General features: G+C 45.7%; 1 long non-coding RNA gene across 2 annotated transcripts; it reads right to left on the bottom strand.

Moving 5' to 3' along the window:
* Positions 1-343: 343 nt before the first annotated feature.
* LOC121031918 (uncharacterized) lies at positions 344-19554 on the bottom strand. 2 transcript variants are annotated; one of them, XR_005790973.1, is made up of 3 exons: positions 19238-19554; positions 17846-17975; positions 344-515 (listed from the first exon to the last, which is right to left on the bottom strand). It is a non-coding gene; the product is annotated as an uncharacterized LOC121031918 (long non-coding RNA). The 2 variants fall into 2 exon arrangements; XR_005790972.1 differs by lacking the exon at positions 344-515 and adding an exon at positions 10305-11056.
* Between the last annotated feature and the right edge of the window lie 7008 nt (positions 19555-26562).

Below are 26562 nucleotides of genomic sequence, written 5' to 3'. Positions count from 1 at the left end.
TTCAGGAAGCTCAGAACTTGGGCAAGGGGCTCGGGTACCCACCTGTGTGAAGATGGATGTCATTTTCTGAGCCTTTAATTGGCCACGTGAACAGATACTCTTGGCTACGGAATCTGGGTCAGGAAATGTGGGTTATTCATTAGGTAACAATCCTGCGGGTTGCTCAGATCTGGAGGTGTGGGCCCTCCTGTGGCTCCGTGGGACGCAGGGAGCCTCCCACTTAAGCCCCCACCCCCCTGCCATGTCTCAGTCCCCTTCCTCACTACTACCTGTTCCCACTGTCTCCCTTCTGGAGTCTTTTGGGATCACTCTCAGCAGGGAATATGGAGCTACCTCTCCAGCAGCAGGGAGGAGGTGAGGCTGAGCCTTCCATGTGCTCCAGTCTGTCTAACCACTGGGATGGGACTTGGCAGAAACAAGAGCCCAGGGTCCTTCTGGGTTATCAGTGGGGGACTGAGCATTGGACTTGGTCCTCATCCAAGGAACAGAGTCAGAGTTGGTCTGTGTCAGCCATCCTGAGGAGAGAGCCAGAAACCTGAAGTCAGGGACAGAGTAGATCAGGAAACAGAAGGGCCCAGCTTGGAGCCAGGGGAGGACAGAACCAAATCTTGTGGGCAAAGCCAAGTTGGTAATGAAAAGGGGCCCAATCACACAGGAAAGTTCAGACTGGAACAGTTTTGACAAATCTCAATTTGCTGTTGACCCTGACACACAGGCTTTCCCTCTAGTGTCACCTTGAAGGCACCGAACCTGCAGGAGGCAGGCCAGGCCTAGATGAGCAGTCTGTGCGTGTCTGTGGTTTGGAGCAATCCCACCCGGCCTTTAGGAACAAGCTGAACAATCTTCGAGGGCTTAGGATTCAGGATTCACAAAGCATATTGCATACACTGTAATATCTGGGCCTTATGGGAACCCATGGTTTGTTCCCACTTTATAGCCGGGGAATAGTGAAGATGAGAGATGTGCCCAAATTCACTCAGCTTTTCAGTTCTGGAGCCTGGTCTTGGACCTACTCCTTCCTCCATATCCCACAGTGAGTCTATGACCTTGGCTGTATTCATACCATGTTCCATCAAAGCTAGGTGGGAAGCTGGAACTATTCATGACCCTTGGTTCACAGGATGAATGACAGTCTTATTGGGTGGTGGTCTAATAAATAGTTATTACCCTATTTCTGATCTCACCTGTCCCACCCAGACCTGAGAGCCCACAGTGTCCATTTTGGCCACTCACTAACTCCCAGTGCTATGACTTAGCTCCCAGCAGTGACTTCACCAGGCCTCTCCATATATCCAAACCCTATTTTCTTTACTCCATTTCACTGTTCGTTAGCCTAGCTGTTCATTTCCTATGTAATATCCTCTAGCTCTTAGAGAAATGATGGCACGAGTTTTAACAGCTCTCCCATTATTCAATAATCACCTGTATGAAATCTCGACAAATACAGGTAGCAATCAATCTGCAGTTAATTAATATAAAGCAACCAGTCCCATTAAATTCAAATGTTGCCATGGACATGGTTGGTTAGCTAAATATCAGTGCTATTTATAAGTACATTCTTCTTGGGATTGTCGTGGACTTGAAAATATTTTTTATTAACTAGCTGGTATTTAACAGAAATTAATTGTTTGCTATGCTTCATCAATTTCATCCCTGAGAAATAAGACCTAGAACTGCCTTGGAATAGCTGTGTGCATGAGAGGAGTTTTCTGGGTAGTTCTCTGAGACACACCTCACTCTCTTCCCTCACTCCCTGATTCTCATCTCCCTTCTACGTCCCCCTACCTAACATTTTCATGAGGCCTCTAATCTGGCTGTAGTTTTGCAAGCTGTTCCCTAATTTTTGTCTTTGGAGTTGGCTCATATTCTAAAATATTTTATTATTTGCTAATACCCAACTGGATTGGGTACTAACATGATAAGAGAACTAGAATCATGAGCTAAGTGGACGCGTAAAGGGCTAGAATAACTCAATGAGGCAGTTCCTCTTGCAATGTCAGGACCTTCATTTATGGAATGGTAAAAACACTTGCCACTAATCTAGTCCATTTGTATTTGTCAGGATTCCTTTAATTGAAGTGACAAAATCTCACTCAAAAAATAATTGAAGCAGATCAATGATATTTATTGCCTCGTATCAGTGAATCCAGGGGAATTGAGGCATGACTGGATCCAGGGATTCAAACAATGTCATCAGGACTCTTTTTCTCTATATGTCTCTGTATGTATTTCCTGTGGCTGCTCTAATAAAGTATTCCAAACTTGGTGGCTCAAAAGAACAGGCATTTTGCACAACATTGTGGATATACGTAATGTCACTTTTAAAAAGTTAGAATGGCAAGTTTTGCGTTATGTGCGTTTTGCCGCAATTAAACGCAAAGAAACGAAACCCCAGAAATGTTCTAGAGGCTAGCAGTCTAAAATCAAGGTACCAGCAGAACCGTGCTCTCTCTGAAGGTTCTAGTGGACGGTCCTTCCTTGCTTCTTCCAGCTCCTGGTTCCTGCCAGTTGTCCTAGGACTCGTAAATGCATCACTCCAATCCCTGCTTCTAATGGCACATGGCCTACTTCCTGTGTGTCTCTGCATCTTTTTTTTTCTCCTTAAAAGGACACTGGTCACTGAGGCCCACTCTAATCCAGTGTGACCTCATCTTTAACTCCATCTGCAGTGACTCTATTTCCAAATAAGGTTATTCCAGGTAGACATGACATTTTGGGTATCACTATTCAATCGGTACAATCCCTTAGCTCTATTTGCTTGTTTTCTTCATTTTCATTCAGGCTCCCACGTGGCAGCAATATAACTGGAGGAAACCTCAGTAACCCCAGAAAAAGGGAGAAATCTCCACCTGCTCCCAGCACCCAAAACTGTTTGGGTTAAGTGCTCAGCCCTGAACCAATCACTGACTGAGGCATAGGAGATTCAGATCACTCCTGAGGCAAGGCAGCAGGGCCGTGAGACTGACACAAAGTCTTTCTAGAATCTTATGGAGATACAAGACAGATGAAAAGAACAGATGTCCCCTACATTATTTCTCTTTTTATGTAATTTTCCATAAACATAGCAATGTTTCTGTTATTAGAGAAAAGAGCCTGTATAATTTTAAGGTAGTATTTTCACCTACATAAACTTGATCAACTGAACATGATGGCTTTGATATAGAAGGCATTAAATTAGAAGTTCCTTAAAGGTTGCGAATGTGTGTATACACGTGTGTGTGTGCGTGCGTGTATTCAGCCAGGATTTATAGCAATACTGTAATTTATGAAAACCTCCAACTCCTTTTCATTCACATAAGAAGTCAGAAATTTAGGGGAAAGGATTTTCAGATGTCACCAAAATGCGATCTGCGACATTAAGGTACTTTTAGAACTATGGGAGTATTCTGAACATGAGTAATTTGTCAAATGAAGACTTAAAATAGATTTCAAAACCCACCACCCCACCCCACCCCACCAGCACGTTGAATTCCATTTTGCAGTTTTACTGTTCTCATTAAGAGGTCATAGCAGATTCATCAACGAAGTGCCACCTTCAACCCAGACTTGCCAAAACAAATTCACAGTTGCAGCTGGATCTGCCCAACATGTTCCTGATAAAGCTCCCCCTCTCCTATTTCTGATGTGTGAGAAGGGGGAAGCCATTATTCCCCTTTACCTGAGGGGCAAAGTCAAAGGCTTTACTGGAGGAGGCTCTGCCATCCAGGATGGGGAAAGTAAAATAGATTTTATCCTCTTCAGGGTATAACATTTGTGGCACAGGCTAGTAATGCTCTCTGGCCACTTGCACCTTGAATGACTTTTCCAAATGCTTGCTTATCTTAATGAGAAGATTTATCTAGACCGACATGCCCGCTGTCATTTCATTAATGTGCTTAGTCAGCAAATGGGTAGCACTGGCCCATCAGTTACATGTGGCAGAGCCCGAGCATCCTCTGTGGGGCCTCCATTTGCCTAGTCCAGCTAACACCTCAGGTAACAGTCTGCTTTGCCAGAACCCTGACAAGTGAGCGATGGCTTGGACTTAAGCACCACACACTCAGAGACTCCATTCTGCCTTACCTCCTGTGAAAGGAAGAGGGTGACAACATAGCCTTATCTTGCCTCCTTTGAGTGGGCAGTGGTTTTGACAGTTCCCAAATGAATTTAGGGGCAAGGTCCTCAGCAGTAAGGAAGCACCCAGCAGGTGCATTTCACTAACCATTGGCCATTCCAGATGGTGTCAAACTGTAGTGCCTAAGGCAGGAGCAGATGGGGCCGTCCCATGAACCAGACACAAAAGCCTGAAAGCAAGTGAAGGAGAAAGGAGACCGAAGGACTGGGGAACAAATAAAGATCATTAATATTGCCAAGGGAGAAAAGGAAAGATAAAGTGCCACTCACCATGCAGGTAACAGGGTGACCAACTTGGCCTGATGTGCCTGGGACTTTCCCAGTTTTAAAGCTGCAGATCTCACATTCTGGGAAGACCCTCATTCCTGGGGAAACCAGGCTCCTTAGTCCCCCTCCGTAGACAGAACATGGACTTTAATTATGTCAAGCCAGTGGGGAACATCCTGACCCACACTCTAGACTCACTTCGAAGCTGAGTACGTTTAAAATTTTTAAATTGCCACTTGGACACTGTGGCCCTAGTCAAGGAAGCATTTCCCACAGCATGTCACAGAGGTGACCCAGACCACTCAGCTCTCAAAGGGCAGCACCACTTATGGTCTGTGTCCTCATCCTCCTTCTCTGATGTCCCCTTAAAAAGCTATCAACATTTTTTTCTCAACACATCAAATTTCCAGCACACCCCAAGTGTATATTGACTGGCCAATATATATTGTCAACTACCCGGACGCTGTATTCTTTTAAAGTTTATTTATTTTTGAGATACAGAGAGAGAGAGAGAGAAAGTGTGCGTGGGGGAGGGGCAGAGAGAGAGAGGGAGAGAACCCCAAGTAGGCTCCACACTGTCCGCGCAGAGCCTGACTCGGGGCTCGAACCCACAAACCATGAGATCGTGACCTGAGCCAAAGTCGAACACTTAACTGACTTAGCCACCCAGGCGCCCCTGCATGGTGTATTTTTTTAATGGTATATCAACCTAGCTTTTTCATCCTTAGATTTTTTTTTAAAATCTAGCTAACAAAGGGGTGCCCCTGAGTGAGAGAGACCATAAGGTTAAAGCTTGAAGCGAGTCCCAGAATAACAGTAGGAGTCAGAATTAGACATGCCTGCAAGGGCGCACTTGCCCTTCAAAGGTTTCTTGGTCACAGACCACATCCCCAGGAAGTGTGAGCCTTGCACTTCTCACAGCCCAGGTCTGACTTCTGCATCGTCTTGTTCATCACTCTGCTCTGTTTTAGACCTCAGAGTGCCCTGCTGGTGGGATCAGCATGGCCTCTGTAGACCAGGCATCTCATGCTACCACTGTGCCTTCCAATCTCTCTGCTGTGGCAGGATCAGGCTCGTCCACTCTTCCCCACCCACTGGTCCTTGACCTTGGCCTCCTGGCCAGGTGATGACAGCTTACCTTGGCCCCAGCAACGCTCAGCCCAGAGTACAGAAAGGATGTCTGTTTTGTCAACAAAGAAGCTCTCCTGTGGTTCCCTACACTCCTGGCTGCCCATCTTGCAAAACTGGAATAGACCAAACGTCAGGATCCTCTTCCAGAAGCAAAAGGCAAATATAGGTCTTCGTTTTCCTACAGTGCCTGTTTCTCACTGCCACATAGATTCACACTCCCATGAACTTATTGTTTAAATATTTATTGAGAAATTAACACATACGAGGCATTAATGTAGGCACTTGGAATACAACAGAGAACAAGACAAGCAAGGCCTTTGCTCATGAAGATTATGTCCTGGATAGGGAAAGAAAGGTAATAAATGAATATGTAAACAAATCAACAGGAACACTTCAGAAAGTAATAAGCACTGGGAAGACAATAACAAGGGGTGTAACCTTCCTGGGGAAGAGGTCTGGCTCACTTTACCAGTTTAGAGACTTTTCCCAACCAATGGGTGTAGTCTAACTCCTCAAAGGGCCCTGCACTGCCCCCTGCTGGCCAGGATCAACAGCACACGCCAGACTCTCTTGGGTCTCCACAGCTCACAGTTTCTGTTTTGCCTCCCCATCCAACTTCCCCTGCCATTTGTGGAAGCCAGAGTCTTAGTGCTGTTCAAGGGAGGGGTGCTCTAGGAGCAGAGCTTCTCTTGGTGAAGTCTCTTCTTGAGACATTCTCTGTCAGAATAGTTCTCTGGAGGCTGTGTAACCTGCGGCTTAGAGTGTGGGGGGGTCAGCCAGTCTGAGTTCGCTTCCTTCGTCCCCATCTGTCTGGCTAACTTGCTCTAGTCCTTCAAAACCTGACTCAAGCGTCTCCCCTGGAAAGCCTTTCCTGACCCCCTGCAACATGAATCCCCAGCAGCATGAACCTATGAAAGCCATGTGGCCAGGTCAAGTCTTATTCATTCGGTAGGAAGCAGAATGTCTGCAGCATACATGGGACTCAATAAACACTGATGGAATGCATGCATGAATAAATGAATGAATCTGGAGCTCCAGAGGCAAGCCTGAATCTGATAAACCTGGTCCCCCAGCTCGCTGCATAACCCAGAAGTTCATGATGAAAGGCAAAGTAAACTATTTTCCCACAAATCACATCATGCATGATCAAAAAGTTGGAAAGGCATCTCTTGGGTGGTTCAGATTGGCTCTCCCAGAGGCGAGAAGCACAACTGTTTTGTCAAAGCCACACAAACACCCCCCTCAGTGGACTGCTTTGAAGCATCTATTGATCTATGAGAAAAGTAGAATTTAACAAAAGTGCTGCTTCCAGCTCCTTGTCTCATTCCCTGAATTTCCTCCGTGTCTTTCCAGATGTAATGTGAAATCCAACTGTGTGTGTCAGCCCCAATGACGGTAAAATCCCTAGCTCACCCCTGGGTTGTTGGGAGAAACCTGTCTTCACAGCTATCTCTGGACAAGATGTTAATCTCTGACAGATTGGAATTAAAAGTCCTCCAAGTGGCTCAGATCGCCCTGGCTCTGCTGCAGTGGAGGCATCAGTGAAGGTTAACCCCTCAGGCCCAGATTCAAGGTCACGGCTTTGCAGTATCTCCTGTGGCCTGCTGCCCGCAGAGCAGAGAAAGAAGTTTGTAAAGTTGTTCGACGAATAGTGGAAATGTCAGAGAACCAAGTCTTGCTAAATACTCTTTGTTGTGAATAATAGAAAATTGTCACAAATCTCTGCTATTGAAGGATTATGATATACTTTCAGAAACCACTTTTCCCTTATCTAGGCCTGGGAGCACTAAGAAAAAGTCATCGTCAAGGTCCCAGTTTGCTGAAATGTAACCTTTCTGTTCTCTTCATGGTTAAGGAAATTGATTTTCTGCTTAGCCCCCATTCTGGTTAAAAGCAAGATGTCTCTAATATGATGAGACCAACCCTTGGCTTGCCAGAGAGGCTGGGGCAAGTCACGGACATTAAGAGTTTCCATATTCAGGGCAACCCAAAGCGTGGTTGTAAGGCTCAGCTAAGAAGCTGTGTGTGAACATGTTTTATAAACTGTAAAGCACTGTACAAATGTGAGAAATTATTGTGGGCCACCCAAAATTAGTAATTTTGGGGGTGCCTGGGTGGCTCAGTCAGTTAAGCATACGACTTTGGCTCAGGTCATGATCTCACCGTTCTTGGGTTTGAGCCCCACGTCGGGATTTATGCTAAGTGCCTGGAGCCTGCTTCGGACTCTGTGCCTCCCTCTTTCTCTGCCCCTCCCCTGCTCACGCTCTGTATCTCTTTCAAAAATAAACACTTAAAAAAATTATTAAGTTAGAAGGAAATCATGCTGAATATCACTTTGTATCTCTTTAATGTCTCATAAAGCATTTTAGCACTGAACCCCCATTGGTTCAGTGGTATAATTTTGAACTTTGCTTGTTGTCATAGGCAGAGCTGCTAAGCTGTGGGTGACCAGTGTTTAGGGGAGCTTCGGCAGCTTGGAAATGGTAGTAGTAGATCTCACCACAAGATGGCACTATTGATGATTTCTGTGCCTTGGTTGTTAAAACAGATCTGATATTTGAGGAGCTCAGGTCAAGGCGACAAAGGGAGGTCTGTCTGCATGCCATGTGTTTAACTATTTAAAAGTTAAATCAGTCTAATACACAAAGTAAATATAATCTGTTAACCTATCTTGAAAAACTTATCTTCCTAATGAAATGGAAGACTGGGTGCAAATTTAGAATTCTGAGATCCTCAGAGTTCTGGGCAGAAACAGCAAACTCTCAGGGGAAGGTCATCGTCCAGCCTCCCTCCATAGAGGATCAGCTCCATCCTGCACTCTACCCACAGTCTGTGCCCCTCAGCCTCAGAGGCCAGACGTCTGCTCACTCTGGAAGTAGGCTCAGGGGTGTTGGGTAGGCCCTTGTGAGGCCCTGGTTACCCAGAGCATGGTCCAGAACAGAGATTCAACTGGCTTTTCTGTAAAGGATTAGAGAGCAGATATTTTAGCCTTTGTGGGCAATACAGTCTCTGTGAAAGCTATTCAACTTTGCCACTGTATCTCGAAAGCAGTCATAGATAATACGCAAATGAATGGGGGTAGCTGTGCTCCAACAAAACTTAATTTACAAAAATAGGTAGCAGCTTGGATTTGGTCCACAGGCCATAATGTGCAGACACTTGGTCTAGAAGCTGGGGCAAGGGCTGCCGATAAAATGCAGGACATCTAGGCAAGCTTCAATTCCAGATGAACCATGAATTTTTTTAGCGTAAGTATATCTCAAATATTGCACAGGACATACTTACACTAAAAAAATGAGCGGTTGTTTATCTGAAACTGAAATTTAACTATGCATCGTGTATTTTTATTTGCTAAACTGGCCGTGTTGGCTGAGAAAGGCGCTCTCCTTAGGACTGTCCCATTGGCCCTGTGGACCCCTTACCCCCTCGTAAGGGCCACAACTGGAGGGGAGGCCGGAGTGTAGTCTGTAAAGCACAGGCCCTAGGTCACGCTATATCAGGCTTAAGGGCAATACTAGTTTCTTAATCTTTATGCTCTCAAAGAATAGATACAATGTGTATGTTTTGCAACTTAAATAGCTGGTTTTGTGTAGTTTGGGCATTTATTTATTAAATGAATATTTATTTATTGAGCTCCTGCCATGTACAAAAAAAGTGGGGGGGGCATGATCCCTGTCTTCAGGGATCTTGTATACAGGAGGGCAGACATTATAGCAATTCACATATAAATAAGTTAATAACTATAAATTGGAAGGGCTGTGAAGAATAACAAGGGAGATAAATAAACAGAGAGGCAAAGCAAGGCGTATCAGAGAAGTGATATTTGGTCTAAGAGAAAAGGAGAACAGATAGATTCCAGGCAGAGGGAAGTGCCTATGTGAAGATCCTGCCTGGGCACCTGAGGGGGGCCAGAGGGGGCTGAGGTGGAGTGAGTGGCATAAGGAAGGAGGGAGCGGCCGGGAGCGGCCGGGAGGGCCAGACGGCCAGGCTTTGCTCTGTGAGGCCTGGGAGCTGCTTGCCATTCATTTAGAATGCAGCAGGGAGGCCCTTTCAGACAGGGAGGCACTATGGTCTAATTCTCATTTTTAAAAGCTCACACTTGCTGTTTCTTCCTGCAGAGAGGTGGGGCAAGAGGAAGTGAGGGGAGGCTTCGTTAGTAGGCCACTGCAGGGCTCCGGAAAGAGCACAGTGAGACCTGCATAGCTTGGAGAGGAGAGTACAGGTGGTAGAGGGAGTGAGGATGAGAGGGAGGGGAGCTCCAAGACCGCTTCCCAGATTTCTGGTTTTGCCAAAGTGAGGGAATGTGGAGGAGATGCAGGCATGGGAAGAAAATAGACATCTCCACTGTTGGCATGTGACACTGGAGATGGGTTGATTCTTCCAAGTGGACATGTCAAGTGAGTGGGTAGATACACTTGCCTGCAGCTCAGAAGAGAGATCAGGGTTGGAAACAGAAGGGGTGGCCCAGAGAAGGCATTTATAGCCATGAGAATAGCTGAGACGTTCTTGGTGAAAAGAAAATGGGGCCTGGGACGTATCCTGGAGGCACTCCAATGCTTAGAAGAAGAGGAGATAGAAAAGGAGAAAAACAAGGAGAGGGTGGTGCCATAAAAGCCAGGAGAAGGGATGTTTCAAAATGTTCTTTTTCAGGTGCCTGGGTGGCTCAGTTGGTTAAGCATCCAACTTTGGCTCAGGTCATGATCTCGCAGTTCGTGGGTTCAAGCCCCGCGTTGGGCTCTGTGCTGACAGCTCAGAGCCTGGAACCTGCTTTGGATTCTGTGTCTCCCTCTCTCTCTGTTCCTCGCCTGTTAGTGCTCCCTGTCTCTTCTCAAAAATAAATAAACATTAAAAAAAATTTTAAAAAACCCAAACTGTTCTTTTTCTGACAGTTACTGAAAGCATCTTTTTTTTTTCTTTAGAACTTGTGGTTCCCTCCCTTATCATGGCCTTCTTTACCCCAGCTCTTTGCTAAGTGATAGAAACAGGAAGCAGATGGTAAGATAAAACATAAACCACTATATACATTCTCTCCCATTAGTATTTGCACAGCAGGAGCTCACCATCAAAGGAGTAAGAAGACAAATGGGTGATTTTTGAATGAGTGAACAAATATCTTCATTCCCCTCCCTTATTGGCTAGGAAATAGAATTTGAACCTTCCAGAATTTTCTTGAACAAAATGGCAGCCTGCAGGAAGAGGTTCCTTGAGCAAATCCAATAGGCATTGGCATTTCCCAGCCTAGGATGGCTGTCCTCTCATCGGACCTTAGTCAAGCACATGGTGCTCAAGATCCCAGGGAGGTCAGTGCCCATGCTAAGCTCACTAGGATGATAGGCACTGCGTGTTGTTCTGAATACCTGGAGGGAAATCATGGGGCTCCCATAATTCATATTAGTGACATTTCTCATTCCTAGTAAATAACCTTGTGTTTTGACCTGTAACAACGTGAAATGCTAACAAAGCCGTGAGGAAATTAAAATCCCTTGATGTGGTTTGGAGGCTGCCTGCGTGTATCCTGTCCAGGTGATAAAAGGTCTGCTAGACCCTGAAAAGAAACAAAGGAAGGAAAAGGTCACGGAGGAAGTAGTCGTATGGTGAAATGCCAAAGTACAAGAGTTTATCTAGACCATAGAGGTACCCTTTACATAGAAGAACTCCATGCCAAGGGTGACTAACAGGTCTGAGCACCAACTAATACAAGCAAAATGGAAATTGACTAATAAAAAAAAGACCCGAGAACCAGATGGCTATGCTGGAACAAAATCTGAGGTTCAGTAGGTAGTGCTTTACCTTTATATAGCACTTTACATTTTTCAAAATGCTTTCTCATATATATCACCTTAGTTTAATTTTCCCGAAACCTGGCAAGGTCGGCATGGCAGGGAATAGGATTCCTCTCTGGCAGATGAACAGAGGGAGAGAAAGGCTCAGAGATATTAAGTAACTTGTCTAAGGTCACACAGCGACCTGGTCAGGTGCTGGTCAGGACCCAGGCCTGCTGAGCATAGTTCACTGATACCTGCTGCTACGGCACATTATCTTTCAGAACAATATCAGGGCACAAAATGAGATCAACACAAGGTCTGAGTGAATCTATAAAGAATGAAAGAATTTCCTGCCCAGCAGTTAGCAGACTCCTGTGGCTGCTACATGTCTGTGTTCTATAGAAGTCTATAGACATAGAAGCCATCAGTTAAGACATGGAAATGGAACTCTGAAGTAGGCATCCTATGGAAAGTTCACGTTTTTCAAAATGAACAAAATACTGGTTATTACTGGAAGGCATGAAGTAAGGCAGCATCAATATCAATTTGTTGCTACTGCCTGTGCTGTCCATTCCTAGGACGGGGGGGGGGGGGGCCCCACAGCCAGACCACTCTGCTGTGTGGCTCCTTGCGGATCTGTGGAGTTGGGCGAAGTCAGTAATGCCTCATCTGCCTCAAATTATTTGATCCTCTCCTCCTGTTTCTTTCATGAAAATCTGCAGAAGAGTTAACTATTGAACTTCAGAAATTCAGCCTAACTCCTGCCCCACCAGGCCAATCTTCAGTGTGGACGGGACGGTCTGGAGGAGCAAGAGGAAGAAGCCAAGGCCTCAAGCTTGGGCTCCAAGAGGGAGCTCTGGATACCAGTCCTCTTTTATCCCGTGCACCTAACACAGTCATGCCAATTGCACTCAGTTAAGGCTTGCTAAACTGAATTACTCCAAATGGATTTAAGAGGGAGAAAGTGGAGAATGTGTGATTACTCAACAAGACACAGCTCCTATAAATCCATAAGAAACAGAGAGACAACTCATGGAAAAACAAGCAGAATGCCTGAATAGTCACTTCACAAAACAGAATATCTAAATGACCAGAAAGTGTATGAATAGGTGTTCACTATTAGTAGCTGCAGGGAAATGCTAGCCTGAGATGCCACCACGCACCCATTAGAATGGCCAACATGAAAGACTGACCACACCAGGGGATGTAGAGCTGCCAGAAGTCTCCCACTCTGTTAACTGGTTCAAACCCTACACATTGGGAAACGATCTGATAGCACCTGCCAAACCTGGACAGATCTCATTCCCATGGCCTATCTGTGTCACTTGGAGGTATATGCCTGCCATAAATGCATACCTGTGTTCACCAAAAGACACGAGCTAGAATGCTTTTAACAGCATTTTAAAAATAGCCCCAAACTGGAAATGACCCAAATGCCCACCAACAGTAGACCAGATAAAGAAATATATTCTCACACTTGAAGAGTACGCGGCCCGAGAATGAACAAAGTATGAGGACGTGGTTGAATAGTATCAGCATAATGTTTAGCAAAAGAAGCTGAACACAAAGAGTACAGACTGTAGGTTTCCATTAATTTAAAGTTCAAAAACGGGCAAAACTACCGTTGGGTGACAGGAGCCAAGATGGCACCCCTTGCAAGGGTGGTGACCGTGAGGAGGGCTCCTCGGTGCTGGTCATGTTCTGTCTCTTCATCTGGGTGCTGCCTGCATAAGTGTGTTCAGTTTGTGAACATTCTTTTGAGCTGTATCCTTGTGATTCATGCATGTTTCTCAATGCATTTTATACTTCCGCAAAAACATTTTTAAGCCAAAAAAAGAAGCAGCACATTTCGCCAGCATTCCTAATTCTGCTGCCTCTGCTGCCGCCATCCAACATGGTGCAGCTTGGGAAGTCGAGACGGGAAAGAAAATTTTTCTGTCCCTCCCTTACCTCTCATTGCACATCCTTTCTTAGCAGATTTTCTCTTTTCTCCTCTCCTTTATTTACTTTCCGACTTAGATCTCAGCTCTTTTGGAAGACCGGATCAGAGGGAAGCAGTGCGACTGGCATGGTGTTAGGAACCTGGGTTTATGGAGGAAGACCTAGTCATACCATATTTTTGGTGGCCGATTTAATCACAGGAGCAAGAGGCGGGGCTAAATCCTGGAGACCTTGCATGGGACAATGAGGACACTTGGAGCTGCCAGCATCAGCCAGCGTCAAATTTACATTTTAGACAGATATCTGGAGCAGCAGCTGTGTGGAGGATGAAGAGGGACAAAATTAGAGCCAGGGAGGTGGGTTAGAAGCCTATTTTCATGGTTCAAGCAAGAATCGGCATATGTCTTGGAATGAGCCTTCACTGTTTCCTCCGATTTTCCCCACCTTACCCAGATATGAATGGTAATATAGTAGCAGATGCAGCTGACAGAAAAGGAGGGAGATTGGGATGCAGGCAAGTGGCTGGGGTCAGACGGAAAGGGAAAGAATGCGGGTATCAGTAATTAATGTGACCTGGGATTTAAGCCGGCAAGGATACCAGCAGGCACCCGGTGAAGAGCTTCAAGGAGCTTAATTCCCTCTGTGATTACTAAAGCCAGCTCTGATAATTTGAAAATCACATTTTGTTTTTCCGGAAAAGTTTGGTCTTCATTTTCCTTAAGCGAGCATTGATTTATTTCTTCTTTTCTGTGCAAAGCTTCCTATAGTTTAACGGCTCTGGCTAAAACAGCTCTTCTGTGCTTCTGAGTCTCCATAGCCTGCTTCTGGGAAGAGAGTTTGCTCATTGTCTCCTGCAGCTGCAGAGACAAGGTAAATAGAAGGTACAGAAACGACCGCCACGCCTACCCCTAGGTCGGGAGCCTTCAGAAACTGGGGCTGGAGCTTTATAAATAGTCAGAGGCAGGAGTAGGGGGTGGGAGCACACTCAGAAAAACCTTATAGTCTTTAGAAATCCGTGTTTGGATAACCTGAGTCAATAAATCCCATCAAGGTCAAAACCCAGACCTTCAAGACGTGACAGAATCAGATGACCTTTATTTGCAACTGCCTATAGAGGGCTCCACCGTGTGGGAGGCCAGGAGGGGCCTCTCCGGAGGCCTTGAGAGCCCAGATTTGGGAGTAGACTAACTTCCCTACTCCCTCCAAGCAGAGGTGGTCTGGAGGCTGTGAAATTGCCAGAGAGCCCCAGTTCACCCCTAGAACAGAGACAGCAGCATCTTAATCGTATATTGCTTTTTATGCCCTTTAAAGATGCCTCCTTGCTCTGAGCTTCTGGCTTTGGGTATACATCTAGCAGCAAAGACATGTTTATCTAGGATTATAGGGAAGACCCAGTTGCCCAGTGTGGACACGCTCGGCCTGCAGCGAGTGAAAGCCGCATAGGGCACCTCGCTGGAGCCACCCTGTGATTCTGTAGAAGGGCGGCATGATCCTAAGAGTCCCATCTCTGTCCACGTCCAACTTCACACCCCATTCACAAACCTTCAGGGTTTCCCCCTCTCTGCTGAATAGAGTGCCTACTATGTGCCAGTCACTGCAATAGCCTTGAAGGTGCAAACATGATTAACACCCTCTTTTGCCTTTGTCATCGCAGAACTGGTAGGGCAGGCAAACAGACTGGTCAAAACTACTCTCTTGGGGTCCAGGTCCTTCACATCTGTCATTTGGGGTACCTGGTGGAAAGGAGGAGAGACTTGGTGTCCACACCCTGCGGGGCTCAGAGGTGATGTGAGGCAGACGGAGGGCAGACAGGGGCGGGCAGCCGGGGACATGAGCTTTACAGAACATGCAAGTCAGTTTGGGCTGTACTTGTGGGTGGCAGAGAGCTGCCTAGACAAGGCGGAGACACTGCTTAAGCTGCAGTGTGACCCTCACCCCATACCTTGCTGTCTGGGGCTCACAACTTACCCACAGTGACTACCTAGTCATTCCCCTGCCCCAAACTTTCAGGGACCACTGAGTTAAGTCCAGACTGTGTGCAAACCCCCACTGCGGTGTGGAGACTGGATTGCAAGGCAAAAGGCGGGAGGTGGGAAGATGGAGATGTCAGAGGCTGCACCGAGGAAGCACAGCCGCATGGGGAGAAAGAAGCAGAGGGCAATGAAGATCCTCCTTATTCTCTACTTGCCCTCGCCACCTCCCTCTCACGCACATTTGCCCGCATTTCAGTGGGCTGAATGACTCCCCACTCCTCATGCTTTCCTACGGACGTTCTGTGCTCTCTAGTCCCACCACCTGGATGTCCTCCCCTGACCCAGTCTCCCACTGTCTGGAAGGGCTCCTGTCTTTCGGAGTCCAGCTCAAGTGATCCGGAGGCTTTACCCTGAACACCCACTGCATGTCAGGCACTGTGCTACGTGCTTTGCAGAATCTCTGATTTCTCTCCCCGCAAGGTGAAGAGTAGTATCTCTGTTTCACAGCTGAGAGAACCAAACATCACAACCGAGCCCAGACTCCCAGCTGAGCAGAGACCGATGTCCCTTGGGGGCTGCCCTGCCTCGCGGCTGTGGTCTGCACCTTGCCGGGGGCCCTCAGAGGATGTTAACTCCTGTTGTCCTTCATCTGGGCTCCTCCTTCCCACCACCACCTGTAGACCGATCATCAAGTCCTGTGGATTTTACCGGCCCATTGTCTCCACCGCCACTGACATCAGTGGTTATGGCCTCTGTCATTTCTCTGCTGCCCACCTCAGCATCATTGCCCTGAAATCCCTTCTCTGCACGGCAGCCCAGGTGGTGACTCTAAAATGCAAAACTCATCAGATCTTGTCCCTGCTTAAAATCTTTCCGTTTTGACCACTTATTCAACCACAAATACGGATGAGCATCTACTCTGTGCTATTCACCCATCTAGCTGCAGGGGATACAGCAGTGAACAAAACAAAGTTTGCCCCCTGTGAAGTCCAAACTCTTTAAGCCCTTCTTACAGGCTGACCAGCGTCTGGACCTGCTGTGCCTTCCATTGGTTGTGCCCACCACTCCCTGGCATCTTCCACTCTGGTCATGCTGAAGCACCTGTGGTCTCAGAGACACAGGTGGCTGTTTCTTACCTCTGGAAATGCTCCACAGGCTGTTCCCTCTGCGTGGAGCATCCTTTCCTGGCTCATCATGCTGCCACCTGACTATGAGCCCCTAGTCTTCCTCCCAGTCCCAACCTCAAGGTCACCTCCTCCAGGGAGGGAGCCTTCCTTAACCTCCAAATGTATTAATTAGGTTCCCCTATTATGTGTACCTATAGCACCTTGTATTCTCTTGACTCTCCTTGAAGGAGACCATGTTTTATTTATTTGTATATACTTTAGTATGCCCAAGGCACAGCAGTGTCCAAAGCCTCTCTACTGCTTATTGGTTACATGCACAGGTAAAGTCCAGGCTGTGACATCAGATGCGGTGAGACCTCCCCTGGTGTGAACACCCTAAGGCAGCGTCTCCTGGGCAAGAAGCTTCTGAGGGGCCAGTGGGGAAAAGGAACAGAGCAGAGCGGCCACGAAAATGGATGCTAGGCTGCCACCCTGCCTCTCTCCGGATTCTCACCTCACCCTGTCTCCAAACTGCAGTGTGAATCCAAACTCATGGTGAATCCGACCCATGAGCACCTGGTCCATTTCAGCATCCGGATGATGAAAACGGAATTTTCTTTCTCACCAGGCCATTAGGATTCTTCTTTTCTATCAACTTTTTATGGAGTGCTCATAGGAATTGGAGTGATTGGGGAAATGATTGGGAAAAGTTTTTGGGGGTCTCTGCACCTTAAAGATGTGTTTTGGGGGAGGGCAGGGGCAGCACTGAGTCTGGTAAGGGAAGCCGGTGTCCTTCAGTTTTTCTGCCTGGTAAGCATTTTTCAGGTCTGCTGGATTTGGGTACCTACCAGCAAGTCTATTTTAAAGCACATAAAATCTGAAAATAAATGGAGTCGGTTTGTGGCAGAGGATGGCTGGTCTGGCAGGGACCACCCCTCACTGTTCAGCCCTGCAGCTGGGAGAGAGCTGCAAAGACAAGGCTGGAGAGGGAAAGCTTTATGTCAGAGAAGTCACAGCCCATCCCTTAGGCCTCTTTCCTCCTTGTTGGAGGAGATACTCGTGAGTGTGTGTGTGTGTGTGTGTGTGTGTGTGTGTGCGCGCGCGCGCAGGGGACCAGGACCTTCTGCTTCTTCCTGGAACCTACAGGACAGGTTTGCAAGGAGAGGAGTTGTAGGAAGCAACTAATTTCATTATAAGAGAGAGGTGCTAACGCTGGCCCTCTCCATCCCAGGCCCCTACCGGCATCTGCAAGCCAGGTGGTCTCTCCCTTATCCCTGTGGCTAACACTTGATAGCAGGCAGCTCCTGGTCTTATTCTCAGCCTACACCTTGCACCACTCAGCTCCACCCACATACTGCTCCATTAGCCTCAGGTGTCCTTGGTCATCTTGGAACCTGACCTCCGACCACATGCTCTCTATCTGGCTTTCCTCTTGTCCAAGGTGTCCCTCCCTCGATACTGCTCATCTGGTCCTGTCCTTTTCTCCCCTCATTAAAGGTAATTTGCATCACTGTCCCAGACCATATACTTTAGAAAGCAAGGAACACACCTGAAGTAGCTGGAAGAGCAGGCATCTGGACGAGCTTCCCTGGGTGTAAATCCTGACTCTGAGATTTCTCTGTTGTGAGCCAGATTACCACAGTGAGCTACTGAGCCTCCCGGAGACTTGGCTTCTTCATCTGTAAAATGGAGATCATAATAGCGCCAGCATCATAAGATTCCGGAGAGTGTTCATTGAGTTAATTTACATGTAAGTGCTTAGCAAAGTACCTGACCCATAGTAAGCACTCAACAAGTGTTAGATAAAATAAGAAATTCAGCCCCCAAGGCCCTACTGAACTTCATAAATGAGAAATGGATGCTTAGCACCCATATCCCCCAAAATACAAAATAAAAATGGTGCTTTCTCTGTCCTGGACACCTGAGTTCAGAAAAGAGAGCCAGAGCCCCAGGGAGAGTCATGGATTGAGTTAATGCAATGTGGCTAAGGAATGGGCAGGGGTCCATGGAGCAGGGGTTTGAGGAACAGATGTTCACATTGGGAAGAGGCTGAGGAGGAGAGAATCTATAGGGCAGGAGCCTGTGGGACAAGGGTCCGAGGGGTAGGGTCCACAGCTTCCCAAAGGAACCCAGAGCAGGAAATGCCATAGAATGAGCCACAGTTCATGCTGTGTGACCAAACTGGGCTGCCCTGGGCCCATGGACCATTGCCTACCTGAGGGAGCTGGCAAGAATAATAGAGGCAAAGCACGCAGCACTTTCCAGGTGCCCTGTAAGGCTCGTCCTGGCAACCCCAGCAGATGTAGAAGGGGCATTTTCAGTGGCACCTGTCAGAGTAAAGCCAGCCCAGTGGTGTTTTCTCCCCTTTTACTGAAGTTTAGACTTGGTTCTGGAGCAGAAAACGCATGTTCCATAGGTCCATCACCTCCATGCTCTTTTCTGAGACCTCCCTTCCCCTTGACCTCCAAGCTCAGCGATGATAGAAGTACCAGGACCTTCCATACTTCTCCAGGGAGGACAGGCCCACTCATCCCAGGGAGGCACAATCATTAGTGTCATCTCATTAAACTGAAAACAGCTGCTGACTCAGGCCAGGCTGTGAAGGAGGACTGCTTCCTGGCCTCTGGATGACCTCCCCTGGGAGCTGCATGGGTTGGGATGAAAACCCGGAGATGGACAGCACAGGAAGGGACCGTACTGGGAGGGTGGCCTACTCCTGCCTGGCACTGGGCTGCAGCCAGCGAGGGCACCAAGGTGAGGGTATTCGTTGGCATAAGGTTTCTACTTTTCTCACAAAAGACACCACGTACAGTGGCTTAAACAAAACAGAAGTTAGTTCTCTCACCCCCAACAGTCTGGGGCCAGTGTGGAGGCCCCAGTGTGTCGGGGTCCCAGCCTCCTCCCTTCTGGGGCTCCACTCTTCCCAGGGTGTTCTCCTCACCCTCATGGCAAAGACGTCTTCCCAGTCCATCTTGCACTCCAGCCAGTGGGAGGAAGGAATGGGAGGAAGAGAGAGCTGCACCGGTCACGGCACTGGTATCTCTCCAGCCAGATCCTAGTCGCCCCTCAAGAAAGCAGGAAAACGTTGTTCTTATTCAGGCAGCCACGTGCCCAGCTAAAACTCAGAGGCTCTGTGAAGGAGAAAACCGATGTGGGAAAAATTGACAGTCTCTGACAATGACCAATTCCGAGCCCTGCCCACAGATGCCACACAGTTGCAAAGACAGACAAACCCACACAACACTGTGCACAATGAAGAAACACCATTCGATCATTTACACAAGGAACGTTTATTAGGGCCTTCAAGCATTGAGGAAATAGAGGCAAAATCACCATCCTTTTCATCATCAGGCTCTCAGTCATGGAGGATAAAAAATATTATCTAATGGGCTTCATGATATAAAGGAAACATTTATTTATTCATTAACACGCATTCAGTATGCCTCTGCTACATACTGGGAAATGCATCCGTTCTGGGGATACCGTGATAAAATCCACAGGTCCTGCCCTCAAGGGCAATAGGGCAACAGCGATGTACAAGGTCAGTACTGTGACTGTGATAAGCACAGGGGTCCCCAGTATAGCCCGGAGGTCCCAGCAGGACCAGAAAGTCTTCCCAGGCTTTTGCACCAGGTTGAGACCCCAGATCCTTGGCATGACCCTGGACAGCAGCCTCTAAATGACTGAAATTGGGTTTCTCACAAGCCCAGCTGAGAAGATCAGAAGTGGGCTTAAAATGATTTTTAAAAAACAAGATATTTCTTGCACATTGGGTTATATCCTAAGATTTACTTTCACCCATGAAGTTTAGCTTCAGGAAACTGAGCTCTGGAGGCAGAACTTGGAACCATTCCCAAGGCAGGAGGTGGGTTTAGAGTGTTCTGAGGATAAACAGTGATTCCTACGTCTCCCACGCTTCCCAGAACTGCACATGTTACTCCCGCCAGCCAAGACTTTGACGGCTATAGGGTCGTGGTGAGGTCAAGACTCTGCCCTACACTGCCCACTCTGCTTTGGAGCTCCCGACAAGGTTCACAGGGCCCCCAGATAACTCATTCTGATTTTTATTCCCTCAATGGCCAAAAATGTACTTTCTCTAACCAAAACCACTATTACTTGAATTAAAACCCATTGTCTTTTATTTGGCATCTGAAGGGCTAGGACAACAATGGTTTTATCACCTTGAAGTGTGAGAAAATGCTTTCTAAGCTACAAAGACTCATAAAAGTATGAATTGGTTTTATTTTTATGTGTACAGCCATATAGTAAATGAGGTAGAAACTAAATTTTATTGAATAACCAGTCTGTGCCAAGAACTGTGCTAAGCACATTACATACATTACCTCCCTATAAACCTACCAAGGCTCTGCCTATTTTATACATAGGAAACTGAAGCACAGAAAGGTCAAGTAACTTGCCCGTGGTAGCACAACTTGTTTGTGACAGGGCCAGGACTAGAACCCAAGTCTGTGTGACTCTTCACTCTTCTGCAATCCTAGAAGATTGTGATAAAGTCATCCATAGTCCTTTTTTCTCTAGGCTAAACAACTCCAACTCATATAATTTTTTATTCTTTTTATGATGGGCACTTCATCTTGCAAAATATTTGACAGTTTTGAAGATGAAGAACTATTCTTGGTAAAGATCAAGAACTATTCTTGGTGGGTACAAAGAGGTGGGGTTGTCTTGGGGGCTTAGTATGTTGTAACCTCAGGGAGGGAATTTGTGCAGATCTTAAGATCTCACTAGTACTGGGGTCTTAAAATAACTGTGGCCAATGTAAGCCTGTAGGGTCACAGGAGAGGCACTTAAAACAAGAATGAAGATACATAATGTCAGCGTGAATTTTATGTGTTGTGATTAAAAAGTGGCTGAATGTCCTTTGAAAGACTTATCATGATACTAACATAAAGCTACATGAGAATTGTAAGGATGTGGCAGCTGAGAAAATGTTTTTCCAGCCATCACTCTGTTCGTCCATCCAAATAATTACATTATCACTATTGGGGACCAGTGCTAGACCCTTTGGAAAACACGACGTGCGTGTCTACATGATGTTTGCAAAAGGGGGAATTTTGCATACATTTGTTATACGTAGTTGATTTTGCCTCCTCACCTTGATTAGGCCAACTTTATCCTGTGCTTTTTGTCTAATCTTGAGAAAAACATCAGACAAATTCCAACAAAGGAGCATCCTGCAAGATACCTCACCACTCACTACTCCTCAAAACTATCAAAGTCATCAAAAACAAAGGGAGTCTGAGAAACTCTGACGGCCAAGAGGAGCCTAGGAGATGTGACAACTAAAGTTAACATGGTATCTTGGACAGATCCTGGAAAAGAAAAAGGATATTAGGTTAAAACTAAGGAAATTTGAAAAAAAAAAAAAAACTATGACTTTAGTTCATAATAATGCATGTTTTTTTTAAATCACTCATCAGTTCCCATTAGATAATATTGTCTTTCCTCATCAGGAATGCAGACTCAAGGATTGAAAGAAAGAGATGTACTGAGGCCACAGGGGGCAGGGGGCAAGTGTGAGACCTCAGCCCTGCTTGGCCTCTAGCTGCTGCTTCAGCCTTAGACCATCATCTCTCAGAGAAGCATGGCATAAAACCCTCTGGCCAGTGGAAGTGGTAGGCCCCTGACCAGACTAGGGTCTCCTACAGGACCCAAGCTCACCCCAGGCCAATTGTTTCAAGCCATTTCTTACGACAAGCCCTTCATCTCCCATTTGCCACCTTTCAATGGCCATAGATTTTACTTGGCAGGATTTTATTCTAAAACAATCCCCTCCACCTTGTTAAGCTCTACCCTTAATTAGCACAGGGAGAAATGATGTTATTGGAAGCAAACCTCTCTGTAGCACACTTCCCTCTGTTTGGCAAATTAAAAGCATTTGGAAACTCTTCCGTGGTCCCAATCAATAGCTCAAGCCATAATTATTCAGCGGGGCTTGCGTTTTTTTCTGCTGACAGCCGGCGGGGTGTGCTGATGTGGAATTGTCTCATATGCTTATGCGGCTTAGCCCTTCCCATGATTGGGGGCCGCTGCAAAGGGATCGATAGCATCTTGGGGGAGACTGGGAAATGGACTTGCCTGCATCTAAACCCTCTCGGACCTCCCCATTCCTCCAGGGGAGACGTTAGCCACAGTCAGATGGGGCCCTTTATTTTCTTATTTATGCCCACCTGAGGCAGCCGAGCAGCACTTTTGGGCCACCAAAATAAACGCCCACTTTATAGGATAATCATGTAGTATCAGGCTTTAGATTGTGGATAATGGGGATGTGCTGAGAAGTAAACAATCAAATCTTCTTAGTTTAGATTTCATTAATTTCAGGATTACTGATAATTTGCATGGGATGTGGATTATTACTCACGCAGCTCTCTTCCTCGAGGATAGTGCAACTTGCTCTTGTAAACAAAACTGCAGAGGGACATTTACGATAATTCAGAGGTCTAACTTTTTTCAACATCACCTGTCAGTCTTCAGCAGTGCCTGGTCACAAACAAACAGCCAATTTATTCATTCCAGATCCTTTTAGGGTCTAACAGTCAAGAGACAAAACTCCAGCCCTGCCTCTGTATTTCTCTAGACAGGCTACTTAGCTTTCTTTCTCAGTTGGCTTTGTTTTGTTTTTCTGCAAAATAGGAATATGGCTTGTCAACTTCACAGGGGCACTGTAAAAATAAATGAAATAAAAGATATGACAGTGACTTTTAGGTATAAAAAAAACCACTATATCAATTAATTATTTCACACAGTAAAGGAAGTCTTTTAAACACCTGTGGTCACTTTTTTTTTTTTTTTAATGTTTTGCCTATTTAGGCTTATTCCGCGTCCTTGAAAGTGATTAACTAATTTTTTAAGACTCAACACAGACTAAATATGATTCTATTCCAATCCATGAACAATTAGATGTGAAAAGATTGTCTTTTTACATGAGAGGGAACATAAAATCACTGTTTCCTGTGTGAGCCCAAACCCAGGTAACTCACATGATTATACTGATCATTATGTATATTAAGAGACTGCATTAGATCAAAGGCATTGAGACCCCTCTAGAGCACTCCATGCCTGACATTATGAATAACTGCCCCTGGGATCAGTGCTGAGAAGCATCCAAAATCATGAGCTATGAGCGCTCCTCTTTTGAGGCTGAGGTTTCTGAAGATCCGGTCATTGTTCTGTAGGAAAAAATAGCCTGAAGACCCCACAGGGCACTGGGCCCACTCAGCCACAGGATCTCTTTCTAATCCTTTGGAAGGTGTCTGGGGTTTACCTGTCATCAACACACTCACCTAGTTTTTGTTTTGGGTTTTTTTTTTTTTAATTTTTTTAATGTTTATTTATTTTTGAGGGAGACAGAGAGATCATGAGTGGGGGAGGGGCAGAGAGAGAGACACACACACAGAGAATCCAAAGCAGGTTCCAGGCTTCGAGCTGTCAGCACAGAGCACAACATGGTGCTCACACTCACCAACCTCGAGATCATGACTTGAGCCGAAGTCAGACACAACTGACTGAGCCACCCGGGAGCCCCATGCTCACCTAGTTTTTAAATAAATGCCCACATGATTGTGGCCCTGTAAAAGGCAAGCTGCCCAGAGCCCACACCAATCATACCAATGGGTGACTCCTCCCGGAGTTGATCTGGGCCCCTCACTAAGTGATGAACATCTACTTCACCATGTCCTTAGAGGAGCCGCATCAGTGCACCTTAACATTGTCCTTTTATCTTCTCAAGAACGTGGATAGGGTTCGAGAAGAACCCACCTTCTACCAAATCCCCAGAGCATTCTGGCATCTGTGCAGGAGGCCTGAAGAGACCGTTCATATTCATCGATATTCTGTTTTTGTATCCTCACATTCAACCTCCATCCACCACCACCCGTTCTTCACGTTTTTCGAAATTCAATGTGAACAATATTGCATATATTCTGAGTCACTCTTTCCTTATGTCACAGGAGAAATTAAAGCAAACCAGTCAAAAGTCTCCAGAAACATAGAGTGGGTTGGAAATAGCTGTCTCTTTAAATGAAAGAGACCATGAAAACTGATTGCTCCAATCTGAGAATGAGCCATACTTTATCCTGGAAGAATTATTAGGAAGAAAGGGACATACATTTCTTTTGACACTGTATATTAAGTGAACTTTCTAAACCCTATTTGTCTGTATTAAATAAATATGCTCAGAGTTTCCTACCATGCCCTGTATTTTTTCTGGTTTTAAATCAAAGGGATTAAGACTCCTAATTAAGACACTGGAGGAGGCCCGATCAGTTTTGCCAGTGCAAATTAGTTCAGAGGCCCAGAGCTGCTCCTTTCTGTTTGCTGGTATGGGAGGTTTGTTTGATTTAACATGATTGAGGAAATGAAATATCCCTAAGACAAAGAACCAATATTGCACTTCTGGAGAGTGGCTGAAGGGAAATTGGAAACTAATGCACATTAGTAGTGGATCCAAAATACAACAAGCAGGAGAAATGTTATTTAGAAGGAAAGTGATATGACTAGACTAATCCTTTGAAATAGATTCTACCTTCTCCTTCCTTTATTTTTCTCAAAGGAAAATAAATGAAATAGAATCTCAAATTCCTAACAAAGTCTCATGAGCTTAGGACATTATCTTTCCTTCCTTCGATACATGCCGAGTTTTTATATGCATTATCTTCTCTTTTTTTTTAATTTTTTTTAACGTTTATTTATTTTTGAGACAGAGAGAGACAGAGCATGAACGGGGGAGGGGCAGAGAGACAGGGAGACATAGAGTCGGAAGCAGGCTCCAGGCTCTGAGCCATCAGCCCAGAGCCTGATGCGGTGCATTATCTTCTTAATATTCACAATATTGCTATGAAATAGTAATTATTGCCCTATTTTACAGATAAAGAATCTCATTCTCCAAAGGTAGACATTGATCTAAAGCCAAGTATTCTTTGAGACTCATAATTATTGTTTTTGGGTCCATCAACTCTGAGCCATTTGGTAAGCCTGAGAAGAAAGATCTCAGTCAAAAACAATACAGCCTTGTCTGAGTTTGATGTTGCATATGGTTGGGCTGGATTCCTATTCAGTGAATCTGGTCAAGCCAAGATGACTCTCCAAAGGCAATGAGAAAAAGGGCAAGATGCAAAGCTAGTCCAGCATGGTCAGCTGAAATCAAATAACAAACCCAGCCTGAAATGGCTTTCTCTCATCCCAGCTGGTCTTGCTTTCTCCATCAGAGCCAATTTTCTCCTCTCCTCTCTCTCCTGGGGGTGCACAATCCAAATTTACTTATTCAAGGCCTTGAGGGCACCTTTATTTCTTCTGTGCTCAACAAATTCAGTTGATCATTTTTTGGGGTTCTTTTGTTTTTTTGTGTTTTTTTAATAACAGTATTCAATAAAACTGCTAATTCTTGTGTTGTCTGAGGGAAGGGGAGATTAGTTCTTCTATGTGGCTGCATACTGCATGTTTGTGGTAACTAACACTATGCTATGGGATTGTCTAATCCCTTAACAGTTGATGACATTTTATGCCTGAGATGGCCAGTCAGACTTAGAGAAAGAAGAGGATAAAAAATAGATTACCTGAATTTTTGTCAAGTTAGGTATTGTAATGCAGAGCAAACCCAAATCACTCAGTTCCTACTACCTGGGATAGCCATGACTGATGAGCCAAAAATGCAATTACACACACACACACACATATCACATGTGTGTTTATATGGCAGATGAGACACTAGGAACATTAAGGCCTGGATATCCATGGGTAACCCATAATAGGGTAGAAATGGGTGTTGGTGGGAAAAATGGTTTTGAAAAATCAGTCCATAAGAGAGATTCAGGAGTCCTGGAGAAAGATTCCGACAATATTAATTATTGCCTCTTCTGCTGAATACCTCATAGAAGCACTGATTTCTTTGATCATCCTGTGATTTCTGCCAATATATCAGGCCATGGTTTGATAGTCTTCCAGATGTATATTGTTTCAAGGGTACCCAAGATTTGTTTTAATCAGGTATGGTGAAACACAGACATGGAAATCATCATTGGGGAGGGAGACTTTTTTTTTTTTTTTTAACTCACAGATCACTAGGAATAGGAAGCATGACCTGACATGCAGGGGAGGCACACGGAGAAGCACCAGGGTCAGTCAGAAAGCAGGAGCAAGGAGAAATTGTGGGCAAGAGCCTCTATTGTAGTTTCCTCAGAGAGGAACAGGTAAGGCAAAGCAAGCAGATTTAGGATTGTCTAGTTTAGATAATTTTGCTAAGCTCTG

The sequence above is a fragment of the Herpailurus yagouaroundi genome, unplaced genomic scaffold (genome assembly GCF_014898765.1).
Source record: "Herpailurus yagouaroundi ecotype Mexico unplaced genomic scaffold, PumYag 141, whole genome shotgun sequence".
Taxonomy (NCBI): Eukaryota; Metazoa; Chordata; class Mammalia; order Carnivora; family Felidae; genus Herpailurus; species Herpailurus yagouaroundi.
Note: the sequence above shows the minus strand (reverse complement) of the source record. Positions and strands in the feature narration are given on the sequence as shown.